The sequence below is a fragment of the Solenopsis invicta genome, chromosome 1 (genome assembly GCF_016802725.1).
Source record: "Solenopsis invicta isolate M01_SB chromosome 1, UNIL_Sinv_3.0, whole genome shotgun sequence".
Classification (NCBI taxonomy): domain Eukaryota; kingdom Metazoa; phylum Arthropoda; class Insecta; order Hymenoptera; family Formicidae; genus Solenopsis; species Solenopsis invicta.
This window is the reverse complement of record NC_052664.1, coordinates 10,705,529-10,727,026: the sequence shown is the minus strand read 5'-3', so window position 1 is coordinate 10,727,026 and position 21,498 is coordinate 10,705,529. Positions and strand designations below refer to the sequence as shown.

The following is a 21,498-nucleotide window of genomic DNA, read 5'->3' as shown; positions in this document are numbered from 1 at the left end:
TTTTTGAATAATTTATAAAATTTAGAAACGATTGAGATAAATTTTGAAAATCGACAATCAAACACGAGAATAGATACATAGAAAAATGTCATTCTCCTGCTAATATTAGCGATTACTCAATTTTTAGTAGTCTTTTATTAAGTATCATTGCAAAAAATATTTTCTTAACAATAGCCTTAAAATGCGCTTATCATTTACTTGAAACAAATATAATATTTACTTAAAATAAACTTATGTGAAACACAGTTTAATTAAATAAATATTACTTATTTCAAATATTTCACAAACTCAGATATCCGCAAATATATCATAAGTACATCGTAAGCATTCAATTTATTCCGAATATTCTGAATCATAGTAATTTATTATTTCGATCAAGAATATTAAAATAAAATAAAAATTCAATTTGCTTATTATACTGATTTTTCTTCGGTACAATTTTATAATATTCTTTAAAAGAGTATAATTTCTTTTTTAAATATATAATAATCAATTTTTCTATTTTGTTATAAATATTTTAAGGCAATTATGAAAAAAATATCCTTCGTTAATGATAACCGTTACTTACGAGAAGAAAAAAAAATTGAGTAAACTCTTTTCTCAGTAATAGAATTGATCATTTTTTGTGTGTACGCTGATACAAAATTGGTCGCGTGGGACATATAAATAAAATAATCAAAACAGGCGGTAGATTCGAAATCGAATCGATGATTCAAAATTCTCGAATTGATTCCAATTCGAACCTTTCAGATTCAAGAATGAATCGAATCGACTGTGATTAAATTCAAACTATTCGAACCTCTAAATGACACATACGAATACAAATATACAATATATTACAGCTTGTTAATGTTGTAACTCATTACACACGCCGTCAAGTAATCATTTAGATATTTGGATGAACACCTAGATTTTCAAAGTAAAATTCGAAAAGCTTTCATCTTGTCCGTTTTATGTAAATAGTGCATCGTTTGTTTTTTATCTAAATACTGTATCGGCTCTTTGATCAACGCTTTCGTTCGTTCGGTTATTGGGGGGAATATAAATAAAGCCTATCCCTCGTATAACATGTTATTTACTGCCTATTTTTATTCTGGTTCAAAGTAAAGCCTTGGCTAGAGCAACTCACGTAGATACTATATTGTCGCACTACGCATTTGATGCGAAGTTCCCTCTTTACTTTTGTGCGCAAATCTTCAAATCTCGTGCAAAAAAAAAAAAAGATAACGAGACACATGATAACAAGGTGATAGAAACAATTTTATTAAATCATTCTTACGGGACACCGGAAAATGCTTAAATATCATGATTGAGTTTCCTCTTTAAAATCTGTTCTGAAGGTCTTGACAAAAATGATAATAAAGTACAAATCATCAGTCACAGGAAATATTCATAGCTTCTTTCGCGACACGAGCTTGGAGTGACGCGTCTGACTCGTCGATGTTAGAAACGTTTAATCCGACACCGTTCGTGAACACTAACGCAGCAAGATAAGACAAGAGGAGAAAGAAAGAAAATAAGAGAAAGAAAGGAGGGAGAGGGGGGTATTGCGCTGTCGCGGATTACCGCAGTCGTGTACTCAGTTTTCAGGATAACAGGTGAATCTCGGTAACTTAATCTTTTTCTGTTCATCCATCTAACTTCTGTATGCACGCACGCATGTACATATTATAGTATGCAAGTTTCGTATTTAACTATGTGTGTTCAAGAGGCACATTTTACATGATGCGTGTGTAAGAAAATCTATCACCTCGAGAAAATCGACGCGTTCAACATGAATCAATATGTAAACACGATGTTTACACATCAACAACAGAAAACCTATGTGCATTAATATCTGACAATAAATCTTCTAACAAAACACGTAATTGAAAATATTGACATATTTTTAATTATTTTCACAAACGCATATTCATCAAAAGCGTAATTATAATATTAAACAATCATCAGTTAGATTTAGAGATATAACTAAAAAACATTTATGACACAATTCAGCTTGAATAAGTTTGCGTCAGAATATTGATTTCCTTATTCTTTTTATAGATTTTATATCATTTTCTATCGATCTCAATTGTGTGTTTTTCTAGCTGAAGAATTAACAATGGTGCATTAATAACAATTGCTGTGGTTTTTCGTTTTATTTCGTTTAAAATAGCCGCGCTTGAATTAATCCGCTATTTACCGTCGCAAAAAGTGAAAAATTACGAAGTCTGGTAAGCTCAATGCAGCCTTATTTCGTGCGACAGCTGACAATTTCACTCAGATACAAAAATTGAAGCGGTAATGTATCGAATGTTCGAGAAGCAAATTCGGGATATTAATGTCGTGAATATCTAAATATAAATGGACGTTTTGAGAAACGTCGTCATCGCGCGATCACACATCCGTTGCTACTTTTTTCCCTTCGCGACCGGTGCAGACTTCGACATGGCGTGGGGCATTGAAAGCGGTTCCCCGATATCAATTAGGAAGATGCGAGATGCGGAAATGTCAAGCCGATTCCTGGTCGGTAAAACGCGACCAGTTTACGATATAAGGAAGATGTCATGCGAGTAAATGAGACAGGATCCCGCGACAATCATCATTTAAAATACGTGCCGTAGCACGAAGCTCGGAAGAGCGCACGACGAAAACAACTATTCACGGAAACGAGTTTGAGCGAGTGCAAGGATGCTCACGATAGTAAAAGTACCGTCGCTTCTCTTTGGAAGCGAATTTTCAACATCGTAACCTGTCTAAAACAGAAAAGATTAGTATCTCGTAAGCAATAACATTGTGTAATCATCTTATATTGTTTATATTTATGTATACGCATGTTGACGATTTACGTCAATTTTATATTCATTATTGCATCGACTACTACACGACATCGATAAAAAAAAAACCTTGATAAAAAATAGAAGATACGCGTCGACATTCGTGATATTCGATATCGAACGAGCAAAAGTATCGACAGCTTATTAAATTTAAACATGCTTGGATATTCGATAGCAAGTGAGTACAAGCATCGATAGCTTATTAAATTTAAGCATCTTCGCGAACGATTCCTCTCTCTTTCGAGAGAAATAAAAGAGAGACGAATGGATTCGGCCGATGGCTAACTTGTATCGCGTCTTGCTCGAACATACACGGGGATAATTCTTTGGAGGGGTGGGAGAAGAGAGGAGAGAAACGGTGCGTCAGCTCTCGCCAGAAATAACGCGGATAAACTTAGATGGCCCTCCGTCCAAGAAAACCAACCAAACCCGAAGACTCCGGAGAGTTCGCCTCGGGTCCTAATGAAACCGCTCGCGTGAGTTCGGTTTGTTCAGGATCACGCGCGATCCTCATCGCCGTTTAACTTGTTGGAAGACGGGAAACTCGGTCCCGCGGAAGGCGCAAACAAAAAAATAATAGATAATAAATCATACAAATGTCAGATATAACGGTTCATTATAATTTAGAATCGTTCGCTTTAATTTGTTAAAACTACTTAATTCAATAGAATTTACGTGTATAATAAATGAACGATTAACCCTTAATAACGATTTAATTAATAACCCTTTCAGTTACACACATGTACAGTGACCATACAATCTTTTATTCTAAAGGACAGTCCTTTTTCGAGTAGCTATCCTTTAGATTTATTTACGTTCGTAAAACCTAATTTTGTCGTTTATGGAACATTAGATAAATTTAGTTGTTTTAAGTATGGTTCGAAGACATATAGGAAGAACACCTTGAAATTTTCAGACGTATCTTTTATTTTTTCAGAGAATAAAGGACAAATCTAGTCACCGTGCGTATGATACATGGGACACCTTTTTATCTTCATAACTCGAAAGGTTTATGCGTTGTGTATTTATGTGCAGAGGTTTTTGGAACTGTTAATTTCGAATTTTCTATTAAAATTTTATATTCAAAATGGCGGACCTAATTTTCAAGTAGTTTGTTCGCCATTTTAAATTTTAGAAACTTAACGGTGGATTTGTATTCAGCGATCACAAAAACACCTGCATATAGTAGCGTGCATGAAGATTCACTCGTTCCCCGAATTGCGTGACTGAAAGTATTAAAGTAAAAAAAGTCTTTTATTGTTTAATCCTTGAAATGCGATTCATGAAGAAATTATGTATTTAAAATCTCATTTGTTCAAACATCTATGTCGACTCAGCAGTGACCGCTCAATATAGATACATTGTAAACGTCGCAAACACAGAGAGAGATAATTAACGCAAAGATAATAGAAAGAGTCGCTCGAAGACTTGTAGCAAAGCGCAGGAGGAGAAAAATCCACCTGCCCATTGGGTGGACATCGCGGTGATAAATTTACAGTTCGTACACGGTCCTATGAACGCAGTTACCGCCGGAAATAAATCCATCCTCGCGTAAAAATAAAACTGGAACGAGGAGCCGTAACATACGAGCCACTGAGAGAGAAAGAGAGAGACAGCCCGAGCGGCGTTATGATAAACTGTAGCGCGAGCAAAGTAAAAGGAATATCGCGAGAGAACTGAAGAAGGGACGAATTAGCGCGCGAGCGGAAAGTACCGTTTCGCGAACTGCGCAAAATGTTACCGACGAATGACACATTTAAAAAAATAAGGATGAACCACCAAAAACTGAGACGACAGGTCATCAAAATATCTCCTATCTCCCGAATTTACAGCGGGTATTTTGTAATGTAAACTTTGAAGAAATATGAGACGGTAATGCTGAAACTTTAGTATCTACTCCAGCCAAATTTGCCATTTTCATCACTATTTACTGTCTGATGAAATTATAGTGTAATAACACTATGTAATTTCGTTCAGACTGAAATAGATTTTTTTTAGACATGTATCAGAAATTAAAATGATCGAAATTATGCTCGCCATTTTATATCACTTGATTGACTTGATAGTTCCTTTACATTGAATAAAAGAAGGATAAGATATTATATTTGATGCGCAAACAGGTATAAGATAAATAAAGGAACTGTTGGATCAGCGAAGGTTTGACTGATAATCAAGTTAATACAGACGACACTGTGACAAATCAAGCTCCGAGCCAACAAGAGACAGGAGAAACAGAGGAAGAGCGAATATCGGTGAAAGGAAGATACAGATAGAGTAAGCGAATGAGCCATCTTGGTGGGGACATGACGCAAACACTAATGACTACTGCGTTAATCTAATCTGGTCCGGAGACCAATAATAACACGTGAAAATGACACTCTATATTCCGGAGTCCGATTACGAGTCACTTCTTCCCAGAAGCGTCATAAGGAACACCGGAAGAGAAAATAAAAGAATATAAACACATTTAGATGTGTGGTCATTATCTTCAGTGCGATTGGTGAGGTCTACAGATAATGCAAAAAAAAAAAATTTTATTCTACAAAATTTTACATTAAAATGGTTAAATATCTAAGATACTTGCAAAATATTTTAAAATCATAAAAAAATGTTAGACATATTTACTGATTAACTTCAATAGATATTGATTTACCTTCTCTAGTTTATTATTATTTACAATCTTTAAGATTGATATAAAAGACTACCCGAGAGTAGACTATGAAATTCTGGATCTGCTTCCAAGAAATTGCATGATCGAATCGCATTGAGAAACGCAGTTACCGATTTCAAAATTGATAAAAGGCAGCCGTACGTTGACGTGGTCTTCCGTGTAAGCAAATAATACAGTAGCGGAGTAGCGACAGCGAGAAACAGGCGGCAGCGAGAAACTTTGCACACGTGTATTTTCACAAACCAAGTTTCCGCGCGCGAATAGACGGGTTGAACAGCGCATAAACTTGCTGAATTTTCACCGGCGCAGTAATCATCGAGGTAATAGTAATTAAAGCGTTTTCGCGTGCGTCGTATCGCCCGCGCGAGCACGGCCATCAAGTAGATGACCGCCGTAATTTCTGGACAGTTACTATCGCGCGGCGCGATTTTGGTATGGTTCCAAGCGTAGGTGAGCGGCCTTCGTGGAACTCGCAAGTGTACGTGGACAGGATTATTATCGTTCGGTTAATGATTCCGAGTAAATTCGCTGTTCATCTCTTTTCACGTCATGTTCGATGTGAATCACACAATACTCATGTTGTTACCGATAATATTATATTTGTCTTCGAGCTTTACCTATATATTATAGGATGAATCTGTTAGGCTGATACTGAAACAAGCAGGTGATGAAATACAAATTCAATAGTCCGTTAAAGAAAAAAGAAGAGTCGTGTCGCGTTTGAAATCTTGATCGAATTGTGTCGAAAATAATAATAAAAGTTAACCCTTCATATATAAGTAATCTGTCCTTAAAAAAAAACAAAAACTGTTTCAATAAACTGATTAGTATATCAGTAATTGATCATATTTCATCAGTTACTGATATAGTAATAAATTTATCGATACACTTTAACAATTTTTTTTCAAGGGTTTGTTTTATACAAACGCGCAATTTTATTTCCAAATTTCAATTTTTATTAAAAAAAGATTTCAACATTTGAGTTAAACAATTATTTTGTAATGTAGAAGAGATGTTGAAAAATAACCCTGAATTTTATCAGATTCTTTGAAAGCCTAGAACAGTAAAAAACTTTGAGAAATTGATAAAAAAAACTCAGATTGCTTATTATACAGAATAATTACGTTTTTACAAATCTTGTATCTAAAATACCTAAAATTTTATATTTAAAATTTTATATTTAAAAAACGATACAAAATACCTCTTGACATACGTACATACATACGTACACTGAAAAGTTTTTTTAATATATTTACTTGATCAACATGCCAGATCTAATATACATACTTCTGTCCGTTAAACATTGTCGAGTAATACGATTGTGAGAAGAAACAGCACACAAGTCAGAAGGGGGATAAAATATAAATAAATAAAGAACAAAAAAAAACAGAAGAATAAATAAGTCAACGCTATGTAAAAAAAAAATAAATAAATACAAAAATAAAAATAAAGAAAGAATAAATAATCAAGCGGTATGCCAATCAGTAACAGAAAAAATTATTTCGTTAAAAAATTAAAAGAAAATTGATGAGAAATTAATTTGCGTTGAATTAGTGATACTACTATAATTCATTAAAAATTGGCGAATATGCATAATGTAAGCATTCCGTATCTGATTGCAGATTAAGACTGCTACAGACTGTTAGAATATGTATATTTATTTTAATTTTTAACATCATTTACTTGAAATCAATATTAACTAATTTATTTTTAAACTTAAAAAAAAAAATTTCTTTAATCAAGGAAATTATATTAAATTAAATATATTAAACTTAAAATTTTTTTCAGTGTATATATGTAGACAAAGTTAATCATAATTTTTAACCGGTAAAACAACTCACAGTAAGAAAAGAATACAACTGGGTTATTCGGGCATACTGTAACTACGCTCATACAATAGCACTATTAAAATTAATTAAGTTCTATTGTTAAAGAGAAGATTTGGATCTCTATTGGTCGACTTTATTCATGTTTTACCTCATAACAGTGGGAAACGATACGGTACTTGTTTTTTTTTCTACCGATTTAGATACAGCAATTTAATATTCTTTGGATTGAAAAAACAACGCCAGAAATACCCGTAGTGTTGATCGATATACTGTCTAAATCGGAATCAGTGTATTAGTCACTGAGACAGTGAATAGTCCGAGTTCAGTGCTATACTTATAACCAGTGTTGCGCGTAGATAACTTAAATTACCTAGATAAAGATAATTTACATGTAAATATATAGAAAAGATAAAGATAATTTAATTTTAATTTGTCTACATAAAAGATAAAATAGTACGGTTTTATATAGATAATTTCTAGATAATATCGCTATCGAACAAAACAATTCAGAATATGAAAACAATATATCCGTATTATTTCTAAATCTTTGTTTCTTAAAAACAAAAATTCAAATAATTTAACCCAATAAAAAATATTTTTCTTTAGATTTAAATCAATACGCAAATAAAAATAAAAATTAAAAAAATAAAATATATACCTTATATTAAATCATAATTGACAAAATTCCTTGTAAATTTTCAAATTTATAATTTTTAGGGGTAATTTTTAAATTGCATTACTACTGATCTGGGCTGCGTTCTGATACATCGTCAAAAAAAACATACTAAAAATCTATAATTTACATTATATTCTATAAATTTTCAGTATAATAGTGGTAGTGAATTTCGAAACACAACCCCATTATCTCTTCGAAAAATTCATGATGTTGAAGCTAGCAGCGGATTCGCAGCAGCAGATTCGTCAAAGCAGGGATTCTCATTCAAAATAAAATACATAAGAAACTTTGACATATAAAGGCAAACTAGCAAGTAACTGCACAACATACACTTATACGCTTCTAAATAGATCAGACTATCGAGAACAATTAACAAAAATGCGCAGGTCTACTAAATTGTTTAAATTATATAACGAGTTATTGCAGAAACAAGGGAAGGAAGCCTCGGTCGGGGCTGTAAATTTTTTTAGAACATCATTGTAGGCTTCTAAATAAATCCCGACTAGCAAGAAAAATTAAAAAAAATGCGCACGCCTACGAAAAATTATTTAAACAATATAAAGTTTATTGCAAAAACAGGAAAACGAAGTCGCGGTCGGGGCTGCAAATTTTTTTAGAACATTATTGTAAGTTTCTAAATCAATCCCGACTAGCAAGAAAAATTAAAAAAAATGCGCACGCCTACAAAAAATTATTTAAACAATATAAAGTTTATTGCAAAAACAGGAAAACGAAGTCGCGGTCGGGGCTGCAAATTTTTTTAGAACATTATTGTAAGCTTCTAAATCAATCCCGACTAGCAAGAAAAATTAAAAAAAATGCGCACGCCTACAAAAAATTATTTAAACAATATAAAGTTTATTGCAAAAACAGGAAAACGAAGTCGCGGTCGGGGCTGCAAATTTTTTTAGAACATTATTGTAGGCTTCTAAATCAATCCCGACTAGCAAGAAAAATTGAAAAAAATGCGCACGCCTACAAAAAATTATTTAAACAATATAAAGTTTATTGCAAAAACAGGAAAACGAAGTCGCGGTCGGGGCTGCAAATTTTTTTAGAACATCATTATAACCTTCTAAATCAATCCCGACTAGCAAGAAAAATTAAAAAAAATGCGCACGCCTACGAAAAATTATTTAAACAATATAAAGTTTATTGCAAAAACAGGAAAACGAAGTCGCGGTCGGGGCTGCAAATTTTTTTAGAACATCATTATAACCTTCTAAATCAATCCCGACTAGCAAGAAAAATTAAAAAAAATGCGCACGCCTACGAAAAATTATTTAAACAATATAAAGTTTATTGCAAAAACAGGAAAACGAAGTCGCGGTCGGGGCTGCAAATTTTTTTAGAACATCATTATAACCTTCTAAATCAATCCCGACTAGCAAGAAAAATTAAAAAAAATGCGCACGCCTACGAAAAATTATTTAAACAATATAAAGTTTATTGCAAAAACAGGAAAACGAAGTCGCGGTCGGGGCTGCAAATTTTTTTAGAACATCATTATAACCTTCTAAATCAATCCCGACTAGCAAGAAAAATTAAAAAAAATGCGCACGCCTACGAAAAATTATTTAAACAATATAAAGTTTATTGCAAAAACAGGAAAACGAAGTCGCGGTCGGGGCTGCAAATTTTTTTAGAACATCATTGTAGGCTTCTAAATAAATCCCAACTAGCAAGAAAAATTAAAAAAAATGCGCACGCCTACGAAAAATTATTTAAACAATATAAAGTTTATTGCAAAAACAGGAAAACGAATTCGCGGTCGGGGCTGCAAATTTTTTTAGAACATCATTATAACCTTCTAAATCAATCCCGACTAGCAAGAAAAATTAAAAAAAATGCGCACGCCTACGAAAAATTATTTAAACAATATAAAGTTTATTGCAAAAACAGGAAAACGAAGTCGCGGTCGGGGCTGCAAATTTTTTTAGAACATCATTATAACCTTCTAAATCAATCCCGACTAGCAAGAAAAATTTAAAAAAATGCGCACGCCTACGAAAAATTATTTAAACAATATAAAGTTTATTGCAAAAACAGGAAAACGAAGTCGCGGTCGGGGCTGCAAATTTTTTTAGAACATTATTGTAGGCTTCTAAATCAATCCCGACTAGCAAGAAAAATTAAAAAAAATGCGCACGCCTACAAAAAATTATTTAAACAATGTAAAGTTTATTGCAAAAACAGGAAAACGAAGTCGCGGTCGGGGCTGCAAATTTTTTTAGAACATCATTGTAGGCTTCTAAATAAATCCCGACTAGCAAGAAAAATTAAAAAAAATGCGCACGGCTACTAAATTGTTTTAATTATATAACGAGTTATTGCAGAAACAAGGGCTTGGTCGGCGCTGGAAATTTATTAGCAATCATATTAAGGTTGGCTGCTTGCGCCGTATAGGAATAATATTGTCATTATAGAAAAGAAATAGTATGATTTCCCAATTTTCTACTTTGATGTAAATTGTAAATTATAGATCAGAAATATAATTTGACTGCTAAACATACATATTGTTCTCTCTCTTTGCGCTACCCAAGACCAACCAACGAGGAGGTGGCGAGAATATGGTCTCTTTTTTTGTTATGTTCTTACTGTTTGTGAATGTTAAAATTTTTTTTACTTTTTTATATTAAAATTTATTTGCGTTTTTGGTATTAGAATTTTTTTATTTTTTAGTTTTTGCAATAAATTTTATATTGTTTAAATAATTTTTCATTGCCGTGCGCATTTTTTTAAATTTTTCTTACTAGTCGGGATTGATTTAGAAGCCTACAATAATGTTCTAAAAAAATTTGCAGCCCCGACCGCGACTTCGTTTTCCTGTTTTTGCAATAAACTTTATATTGTTTAAATAATTTTTCGTAGGCGTGCGCATTTTTTTTAATTTTTCTTGCTAGTCGGGATTGATTTAGAAGCTTACAATAATGTTCTAAAAAAATTTGCATCCCCGACCGCGACTTCGTTTTCCTGTTTTTGCAATAAACTCTATATTGTTTAAATAATTTTTCGTAGGCGTGCGCATTTTTTTTAATTTTTCTTGCTAGTCGGGATTGATTTAGAAGGTTATAATGATGTTCTAAAAAAATTTGCAGCCCCGACCGCGACTTCGTTTTCCTGTTTTTGCAATAAACTTTATATTGTTTAAATAATTTTTCGTAGGCGTGCGCATTTTTTTTAATTTTTCTTGCTAGTCGGGATTGATTTAGAAGCTTACAATAATGTTCTAAAAAAATTTGCAGCCCCGACCGCGACTTCGTTTTCCTGTTTTTGCAATAAACTTTATATTGTTTAAATAATTTTTCGTAGGCGTGCGCATTTTTTTTAATTTTTCTTGCTAGTTGGGATTTATTTAGAAGCCTACAATGATGTTCTAAAAAAATTTGCAGCCCCGACCGCGACTTCGTTTTCCTGTTTTTGCAATAAACTTTATATTGTTTAAATAATTTTTCGTAGGCGTGCGCATTTTTTTTAATTTTTCTTGCTAGTCGGGATTGATTTAGAAGGTTATAATGATGTTCTAAAAAAATTTGCAGCCCCGACCGCGACTTCGTTTTCCTGTTTTTGCAATAAACTTTATATTGTTTAAATAATTTTTCGTAGGCGTGCGCATTTTTTTTAATTTTTCTTGCTAGTCGGGATTGATTTAGAAGGTTATAATGATGTTCTAAAAAAATTTGCAGCCCCGACCGCGACTTCGTTTTCCTGTTTTTGCAATAAACTTTATATTGTTTAAATAATTTTTTGTAGGCGTGCGCATTTTTTTCAATTTTTCTTGCTAGTCGGGATTGATTTAGAAGCCTACAATAATGTTCTAAAAAAATTTGCAGCCCCGACCGCGACTTCGTTTTCCTGTTTTTGCAATAAACTTTATATTGTTTAAATAATTTTTTGTAGGCGTGCGCATTTTTTTTAATTTTTCTTGCTAGTCGGGATTGATTTAGAAGCTTACAATAATGTTCTAAAAAAATTTGCAGCCCCGACCGCGACTTCGTTTTCCTGTTTTTGCAATAAACTTTATATTGTTTAAATAATTTTTCGTAGGCGTGCGCATTTTTTTTAATTTTTCTTGCTAGTCGGGATTTATTTAGAAGCCTACAATGATGTTCTAAAAAAATTTACAGCCCCGACCGAGGCTTCCTTCCCTTGTTTCTGCAATAACTCGTTATATAATTTAAACAATTTAGTAGACCTGCGCATTTTTGTTAATTGTTCTCGATAGTCTGATCTATTTAGAAGCGTATAAGTGTATGTTGTGCAGTTACTTGCTAGTTTGCCTTTATATGTCAAAGTTTCTTATGTATTTTATTTTGAATGAGAATCCCTGCTTTGACGAATCTGCTGCTGCGAATCCGCTGCTAGCTTCAACATCATGAAAAATTCTTCTGTTAAGATAAATGGTGACTTGAAGATATTAAAATCAAGAATGAAACTTCAGTATCGCTATTATTCACATTAGATACATCTCAGATAATTTGAAAAAGATACTTCTTTAGCTAAGATAAAGATGAAGATAATACACGTTATAATAATTTAGATGAAACTAATTCTTTATCTAGATCATTTAGATCATTTAATATAAATAACAGCAAATATTGCTTGTAACCAATCAGTGATATATGCACTGTCTTTCAATGATAATACACTGATTTCGATCATTAAAAATGACTCCCTTTCTTAATCAGAGTCGCTGAAAAATAGTGAATAGTCACAAATGATCACAGCTGTAAATATAGCGCTGCAAATCACTAAGATTTCATTAATTCAGATTTCGAGAGTACGATTAGCGTCGAGGATCTGATGTAATATTATGGTTACCGTTTGAAAATTGCTGAGTAAAGAAATATCGTTTGCCTTAACATGAATATGCGCCCGTAGTCCTCTTAATTAACCTTGCGGTTTCCGTAGAAAAGTTTCTGACAAGGGACGGCGAACAATGGTCATTTAGCATATCCGCTTGGCACGCTCGATAGCAAATCCGCGGAAAAGCCGCTGTTCGCGGCGATTGCCTACAGGCGATTTTCGTACGCCGCAATTAATAATTATGCCTTACCAAGAAATGCTTGACGAAATGCAAATGCGTAAAAGTTACAGCGTCAAATCGAAAAAGGCGATAGATCGACGAGCGCAATAACGACAGCCATGCTGATCACTTCATTTTTTTTTCACATGCCGCGCGCATAAGAGACAGTTGCATAAAATATTACGTATGCATAATTGCCCCAATGCATAAAATATTACGTATTTATAATTCGAGCACAGTCACGTCGATTTCTTCGTAGCTTTTTCGCCGGATAGAGAAGGAGGGAGAGAGAAAGACACTACCTGTTACATTTCCATCGAGGTCGAAAGTTGATCGCGTACGATATATACGAGCGCGTGTGTACACAAACGGCGGCCCGACATGCAGCTCGATGGATTATGCAGTGTGCACTTAGAAAGTTCTCCTCGTCAGCGATTTTCCTCGATGAACAGAGGCAACGCGCGCCCGACTCTTAGCCGACTCTTAGCCGGTTCTACGAAGCGCGCGCGTATATGTCAAAGAAGCCTCGACGCGCGCGATGGGAAACTAACGCCGATGAAACTTCGAATTTCAGCAGCGCAATAAATCGTGACGCAAAGACATTAGAAATCTCGCGAATAATATAAATGTTTAATCAAATATTCCAGGTTCACATATTTTTTTCACTCATTTAAAAGACTTATTTAGTCCGTCTTTTTCGCGATTAAAGCATTAAAAACTGAAAATGGTTCGAAACTATTAAAACTATCCTCGTTACATTAACAAATTACTTGTTTCGAGAATAATTATTGCTACGGGTACAGTCTTAAATTCGTGCGATTCGCAATTCGAGACGCGTGGGCGGATCTCTCGCTGCTTTCATTGTTCATTAAAACCGGGGGAAACGACGTCGTAAATGCGCCCACGAAACGTCGGGATGATCAGGGTACACTGCAATTTCTATTCGAGCGTTAATGCAATATCACTGCCATCCTCACCCTCTCCGGAGAGGACGGCGACGAGGGCAACGACGCTGATAACAACAAACGTGAAAGAGAAACCGAGAGAGGTAACGACGCGCGTCTCTCGCACTTTCAAAAGTTGAAAATAATGTTCTATATCTAGAAAGAAGGAAAGGAAACTATAGATAAAGAGATTGAGCAAGCGTGAGCGAATGAGTAAATGAGTAAGAGAACGAAAGAGGGGAAGAGAGAGAGGGGGAGAAATGAAGAGGATCCTCGTAAACACCGGGCCGTAACTGTAAAACCAGTTTCCATCGTGTTTCGCTTGCCTCGATCAAATTTCCACGTACATCGTGCGAAAACACGTTGCGAGGCATTAATTAAGATGTGAAACGGTACGTGTACCAAATCTAATAGCGTTTATTCTCGCAACAGAATACCTATCTTGTGTTTCTATTCTTTCCGAATCGCTTAGGGCCCTATTTCATTGAATATTCATTGGCTATCATTTTTGAAGATTAATTGTCGTCTGCGCGCAATTGAGATAAATGAAGAATAAATTTAAGTAAATACAGCGATGAAAGACAACTGATTTCCGCCGAGATAAAATTTATCATCATTCATAAATGAAGGTCTCGCGCGCGCGCGGAGGGCTGCGGAAGCAAGAGAGAGTTTTCCACGCAGGAGCGTCCCTGTCAGGCTGAATAGCGAATCGTGAATCTACGTTACTCACGAAGACGAGGAGGAAGGAAGAGGACGGCGAGGAGGGGCGGAAAAAGAAGGCGAAGCAATTTAATTTTTCTCCCGCGCGCGCGGAAGGTTCTATATATCGTGCCGGAGGAAGACGCGACGTGTCGCGGTTTATTACATTTTTCCTCTCCTACTCAACGAACTAATGGACCGCTGGAAATAGTGCCGAGGCTATAAGCTCCTATTCATCCTTGAAATAAAATCAGCACCATCTCGCCGGCTGTGTCGTCTCACACTTCGAATCTTGGTTTTCCCTTCGGCAAACGTTACCGAATGAAATGCGGCGTAACGTAGAGCACAGCGTAACGACCTATTATGTCTTCGCGCATTTTATATGAAATATTTCGCGTCAAGAATCTTCAACTAATTTCTCGAGACATAATTGAAATGGTTTCAGTTACATTCTTCACGTTTTTCATTTCGGGCAAATTTAGAGATTTCAAAGATAAAGGAGAAAAAAAAGCTAAAAAATATATCTGCCATGTTTTAAAAGTTGAAAATTACGCGTTAACTACGAAAATTCTTTCCGACAATATTTTTTTTTTTTTTTATAGATAATGCCCACACGTGCAACATTTCATTAACTTCCAAACAACATAATTTCATCACGGTGTGATGTAAGAACGAAGAAAAAGTTTCGCAAAAAATTAATAAATAGAAATAAATGAATGGAACTTAACAAATTAATAAATAAACAAATTTCGAGGACTTTCTAAATTCATTATACATATAATTTAACATGTTTACATGGTTGTTCTTTGTTATATCAGTTTGGCCACACAATTATTGGTTTTTTTATCCACTTTTCTTGGTCTCATGGATCAAATTACACTCCTCTTTGCTCTGGTTATTTCGAAATTACTTCGGATTTTGCAACCTATAATTAACTCATCAATATGAGACCACAGAGGAACGAATTCCGTAAGACCAATTGTATCGCTGATGATAACTTGAATCGAAGCGAAATTCAAAGTGACTGTAAAAATAATGAACGCGTTCTTTTTTTATAAGTTATTTATGCTCTTCTAACAGCATTATTACTCTCATTAGCCTATATTATCGATAGAACTTAATAGTTATAAAGAGATTTATAAAATTTTATATGAAGATCGTTTAGAAAACTCCAACTTTCGAAATCCCACGGCCTAGTCATGCGTACTGCGTCTAAGAGAAATTATCTACGGGACAAGGTAAACGACTAATAAAAAAAAAAAAAAGAAGAAACATATGACGATGACTTCCCGTGCTAAAATATTTCTATCGCGTTTGAACGTTCCGATCGGAGCGGGTCTCGCGTGCGTGTACGTGCGCGTAAACCGCAAGGCACCTACAATAAGGAACTTCTCCTCGATCGCCTTGGCAAATCGCTCGCGCGCGCGCTGACCTCGCACCGATCGAGATCGCTTCTAGACCACCGGCCGACTCATACGAGAAATCCATCGGCACGACTTCCTGCAGATATTTCAACTTTCTAGTTAACCGGTCGACCTGCCGATACCCGGCGCGGTTTGCAGCACGTTAAATCACGTCCTATCCTAAACGAGCCGATAAGGGGAGAGCCATTGTACGCGGTAAGGAATCGTTGTTTATATCCTTGCGACCCTGCCCTCGCACCGCTACGGCGTGCCTGTCGGTCCTCTTGAGCTTTCTAGAAAATATCATGCGATAATTAGCCGCAGGAGGAACATAACAGCGGGATATCGCTCCGAGGTCGTCGCGGCGAGAAATCCGCTATCGAGCGAGATTTTTTCACGCTCCCAAGACTTTCTAGTCGATTGATCCGCGGCGCTTATCCTTCCGTACACATTAAGCCACGCGCTATTGAAATTATTTTCATCGCAATTTCCATCCGCGAACGCAAAAGCGATCAGAAAAAAAGGAAATTATAGTTCCTCTGTTTAAACATGTTTCACTGTAAATCAATGAAATCGGCATTGAAAAACCACTTAATCCTACTTCAATTAATTTAAAATTGTAGTCGCTGCATAACCATTACGAGCACAATAAAGCGCGCAGAATATTGCGTTTAATGATACACGGAAATTTGCAAGATGATTCTTAGAAAGATCATACCAGTTTGTATCAACAACATTAATTGCCCATCTGCTATCATTGCTACTTATTATCTTCCACATTAGTCGAACTACGTTAGCAACATTAGTCACCGGTTTTTTTTTCTCAAATAGCAACTATTTCACATCGAATCGTGATTGACATATTTCGAGTTATCCTTTTTTCAACCGGGCGAATGAACATAAAAATGTTTCTCAGATTTTGTCCCAAGTTAAAAGTAAGAGCAAAGTATAACGGTCCCTTTCTCTTCTTTATCGCTCACTTCTGCGGGAGTAATCCCTGCCGGTTATTCGAGAGACCGGTGAGAGAGATCAAGCGTCTTTGTTATCAGAGCTTCGATCTGGATCCAACGACCAGCCTCTGTCGATCCAGTCGCTCGTTACTCTCGCGGAGCCGTAAAAAGTATTCCCGTCGGGTCGAGACAAGGGGCGCCAGCATACGCCGCCGCCGTGACACGCCTCTCGTATCGAAAACAATTATCGTAACGTAATATCGCGTCTATCGTCGCCGAACGATAATAAATCCCGGCGCGCGCGCACGCATACGATCCGCATACTTTCCTTTCTCCGCTGCGAGTACACCTAACCCTTCACGATAGACAGTACCAGATTGCGATCATAACCTATGAATTATCGAAAATGAAACGCATTACGCTTGTCACTTGAATTGAAGTGCTTTTGCTTCATTATATATTTTATTTTTGTATAATTATTAATTCAAAATATGACAATAATAACGTGGGCTCTCGATATTAATCCACCGCTGAATTTTACTACGTAGACATCGTGGATCGATGAGGGAACGTTATGTTTTTTCAAATGGTTTTTGAGCCCAAAAAAATTAGAAAAAATTCTGGTACACTCTTTCAATATTTAAGAGAATACGATTTTACAGTTATTTGATCCAAAACGTTTCTTACTGTCTCTGTGCGAATTTGAAGCTATATAATTCAAGTCGTCTAGGTTTTAAAGATTCACGATATCGGAAGGTTAAAAATAAAAAAATGAATGGCAAATGAGAGTAACAATGCTGTTCTTGACGCGTACACAAATGTTGTATTTAAGAATTTCTTTTTTTAATTTCCATGAGACAATTCATAAGCCATTCCGGCTTATTTTTACGTTCTCTTCAGCGATTTTCTCTATAATGTTACTTTCCGTAATCCGTGACCTGGTATGTGGGTTGTGAGTGGGCTTTTAATTTTTCAGATTTAAAAGAGTAGAAACTTCATTAGTTGTTGTTATTAAGTGACAATTTCATATAATGTAGATATTAAAACTAGCTGACTAATTTATCTTTTTTTGCTACAATTTGTCTTTTTTTTAAAAAGATGGAGATCTTACTCATCCATAACAGTTAAGCAACGCGTTAATTCTGTAATTATTTTTTAAGAGACAAATGCTTCCTTGCTGTAACATAAACATGTTGGATTCCTTAACATTCTAATTAAAAGCACTTTATAACCACTTTAATACAAAATTTTGAATTACGAAAAGAAATGTATACCGACGCAAATGTTTCTCTACAATGCAACCATTTTATAAGAAATAATATTGTTTCTTGGAAAAATTTAAGAGTGTTAGTCCGAATAAGATCTAAACATCGAAAGAATGTTGGGAAAAAAGATCTTACAGTCGATCTGTACGTGAATTCATCACAAGACGATGACAAACAACCCAGTAAGGCGGCATACGTTGAGTAGAGCACGAAATGGCTAAGCAAGACTTGCCTTTTCCTTGTAACATATCTAGATTACAGTATATCGTGCTGCAAAATGTACAATCTGTACTACACGCACATACATACACATACATTCATGTGCCAGACAAATTGAAGAGGCATTATCCTACCGCTGGCGCACAATATTACGCATTTTGCGTATCTGCAATTGGCATTATACCGGAGGACAGGCTACTAAAGAAGAAATCGAACAGCGCGCGTTCAATTCCAAACAAGTCCAGAGGACAGGTAGTTACGAAGGGCCGCATATAGTCCATACCGGGTGACCGATACGTACGAGCAAATCGCGTGATCGTACTTCGGCTGGTATGCAGACGGACCGCAGTGGCGTGTTGCATTATTTTAGAGGGAAGGAGGGAGAGAAGGGGAAAGAACGCGGCGTGCAGGGCGTAGACAATCGCGAGGGGAATCCTGACTGTGTATATAACGTATCTGCGTGTGCCCTGCACACACGATATTCCACGGTAGCGGAGAGGGAACGGCCGACCAGGTGGTAAAGCCACCCCATGATTTTCTGGCCTGCACGACTCTCTGCCTTCCCTGGGGAGGTGGGTGAGCGAACGAGCAAGCGAGTGAGATAGAGAGAGAGAGAGAGAGAGAGAGAGAGAGAGAGAGGGGGGAGGGGGACACCGAGTCTCACTGTACTCTCGTCCATACTCACGTACCGTACTCGACACGCGATCGAATCGCACGCGTTTGTTAGCATTAAACTGCCAGATAAACGCACGCGTCGCCGAGTGCACCCCTCCCGCGATATGCATCGTCGCGTTCGCCACGGTATCGATGACGGTTATCGATTCTACCATTTCGTTGCTTACACAGAATTATCGCCTTTCTCGTCCCGTCAATGTATACTCCGCCGTCGGGTGTCCGGAATGGAATTTCTTACACGTGACTTTAAGTGGATTATTTTCAACATTCGGCATTACCGGATATTACCGTCGCGTTACCTTTGATATTTCCCACTGTAAATATTATAAGTCTGCTAACCTCGTCCACGCGTCTTTCCAATCGATCGACAAAGCCGATAGGAGAAAACGTATTTTACGCGTATATTATACGAGTACGTTGGTACAAAGGATGATCATTATTCATAGCGAGTAGCAAAAACGAAGGACGACGCATGACTCACGCATCGCCGAAACCCATCAGGCGCGTAACACACGTCGATTACGTCTAATCGATGGTACTGATAAACGATGTTAATCGTTTGACGCTTATAATATGCGCGCGCGCGCGCGCGCGCACACACACATACGTTGTGCTCGCGTGTATGAGTGCGTACGCGCGCGGGAAAAGTTGAAATGACATGAGGTAGCAGTCATTCGAAAGTTACGAGCAGGACTTTAAATCGCTTTTAAATCCGGCTGTCTGGTTCCACCGGTTTAGACATACATATAAAGTATACAACGAGACGTGCGACCTTTCGCAAATTGGTCCACGAATAGCGATCTTTCGCGCTAAAATCTGCCGGCACTCGGGAAGACTCGGCGTTTATTTAAGCGATTGTTTTTTTGTTTTTGTTTTTTTTTTTATATATATACAAGCGATACCGTCGCGGTGTTGTTCCAATCGTATTTATATCGGTACTTTGCAGAGGCGTTGTATAAAATCGTGATGCGACATTCTAAATATAAATTAACGCAACTCACTGCTGTTGTTGTTGCAACTGATGTTTATATAGGCGTTATAAAGCATCGTAAAAATATGAAATATAACGTCATTAAGTGGAGAGACGTTTGAATGGAAAATAGCATCGTAATACAACCACGACACGTACCGTCTACCATATAACCATGAAATAACACGGTAAAATGCAAAATTAAAGCTGCCTTAAGCATAAGGATTAAAACGGCTATAATCTCAGTAACTTCAGTTTTCTCATGTTTCCCTTTTGTACTTGTAAGCACAAAGAAATGCATCTTATTATTACGTTTATTATTATACGTTTATTATTATACGTATATTATTAGTGCACTTTATTAAGTTGGAATAAAAGTTTGTAACGTTAAATAAAATTCAGAGACAATGTTTAGATATTTTTGCGTAGATTTATTCAACCTTTCGTAGTCACATTTCTTGACATTTCCGTAATGGTCATCATATCGAGGGCAAAATAATTCCAACGCATTTAACCGATTGCCATAGTCATAGTGTTCAGTCTTTAAAGTAAAAAAAAATTATTAAACGTACTTTAAACATTGTAAAACATAGAAAACGGCTTTGTAAAGATTTCACAATGTAATTTGTAAAGATTTTAGAACATACAGTGGCTTCGTAAAAATTTTAATTGCAACATATTTTAAAAAATTGCAAAAGTAATAATTTTTGAAACATGACCTTTTTACTAAAAAAACACTCACAACTTTTTTTATTTTTAAAACATTTCATGATATACTTTCAGAAAAAAAAAAAAAAAAGGTGCAATCGTTGGCGTTCCAAAAAATACAAAAAAATTATTCTGACAATGAGAAATGCAAGAGGCAATTTTGAAAAAAACAAATGTAAATTATTGCATAATTATATTATTGTATATAGTCACAATTTTTTTGGGGGAAGGAAGAATTCAATAAACATCGAGTAATCACGAAGGATTATATATGTGCCGTTATAAACTTTTGTTCTAACTCAATAATTATTAAAAATAAATAGATCATTTTTATCTACATTTACAATATAAGAATTAATGTAAAAAATTGTACACAAAAAACAATCTTGGATAATATTAGATAATATCGAAAATTGGTAGATAAAAATTTTTACTGACCCTGATAAAAATTTGATTCATATTTCGAGCGTTTTATGTTAATGCATTTGGTCAAACGTATACAGTTATAAGTGCAACGTGCGATTTATCCATGAAGTGGAAGTTCTCGACGGAATTGCAGACCACGGTGCATATCGCATCGCGCATAATGCTCCAATTGTACGAACCACAAATGAAAAGTACTAATATCGCGAAACTGTTTTAATCTT

General features: G+C 35.6%; 1 protein-coding gene across 6 annotated transcripts in view; it reads right to left on the bottom strand.

The window, feature by feature from the left end:
- The window catches only part of LOC105200450 (protein scalloped), a 213,456-nt gene that overhangs the window by 180,911 nt on the left and 11,047 nt on the right, over window positions 1–21,498 (bottom strand). The gene's annotated exons all lie outside the window — the stretch shown is intronic.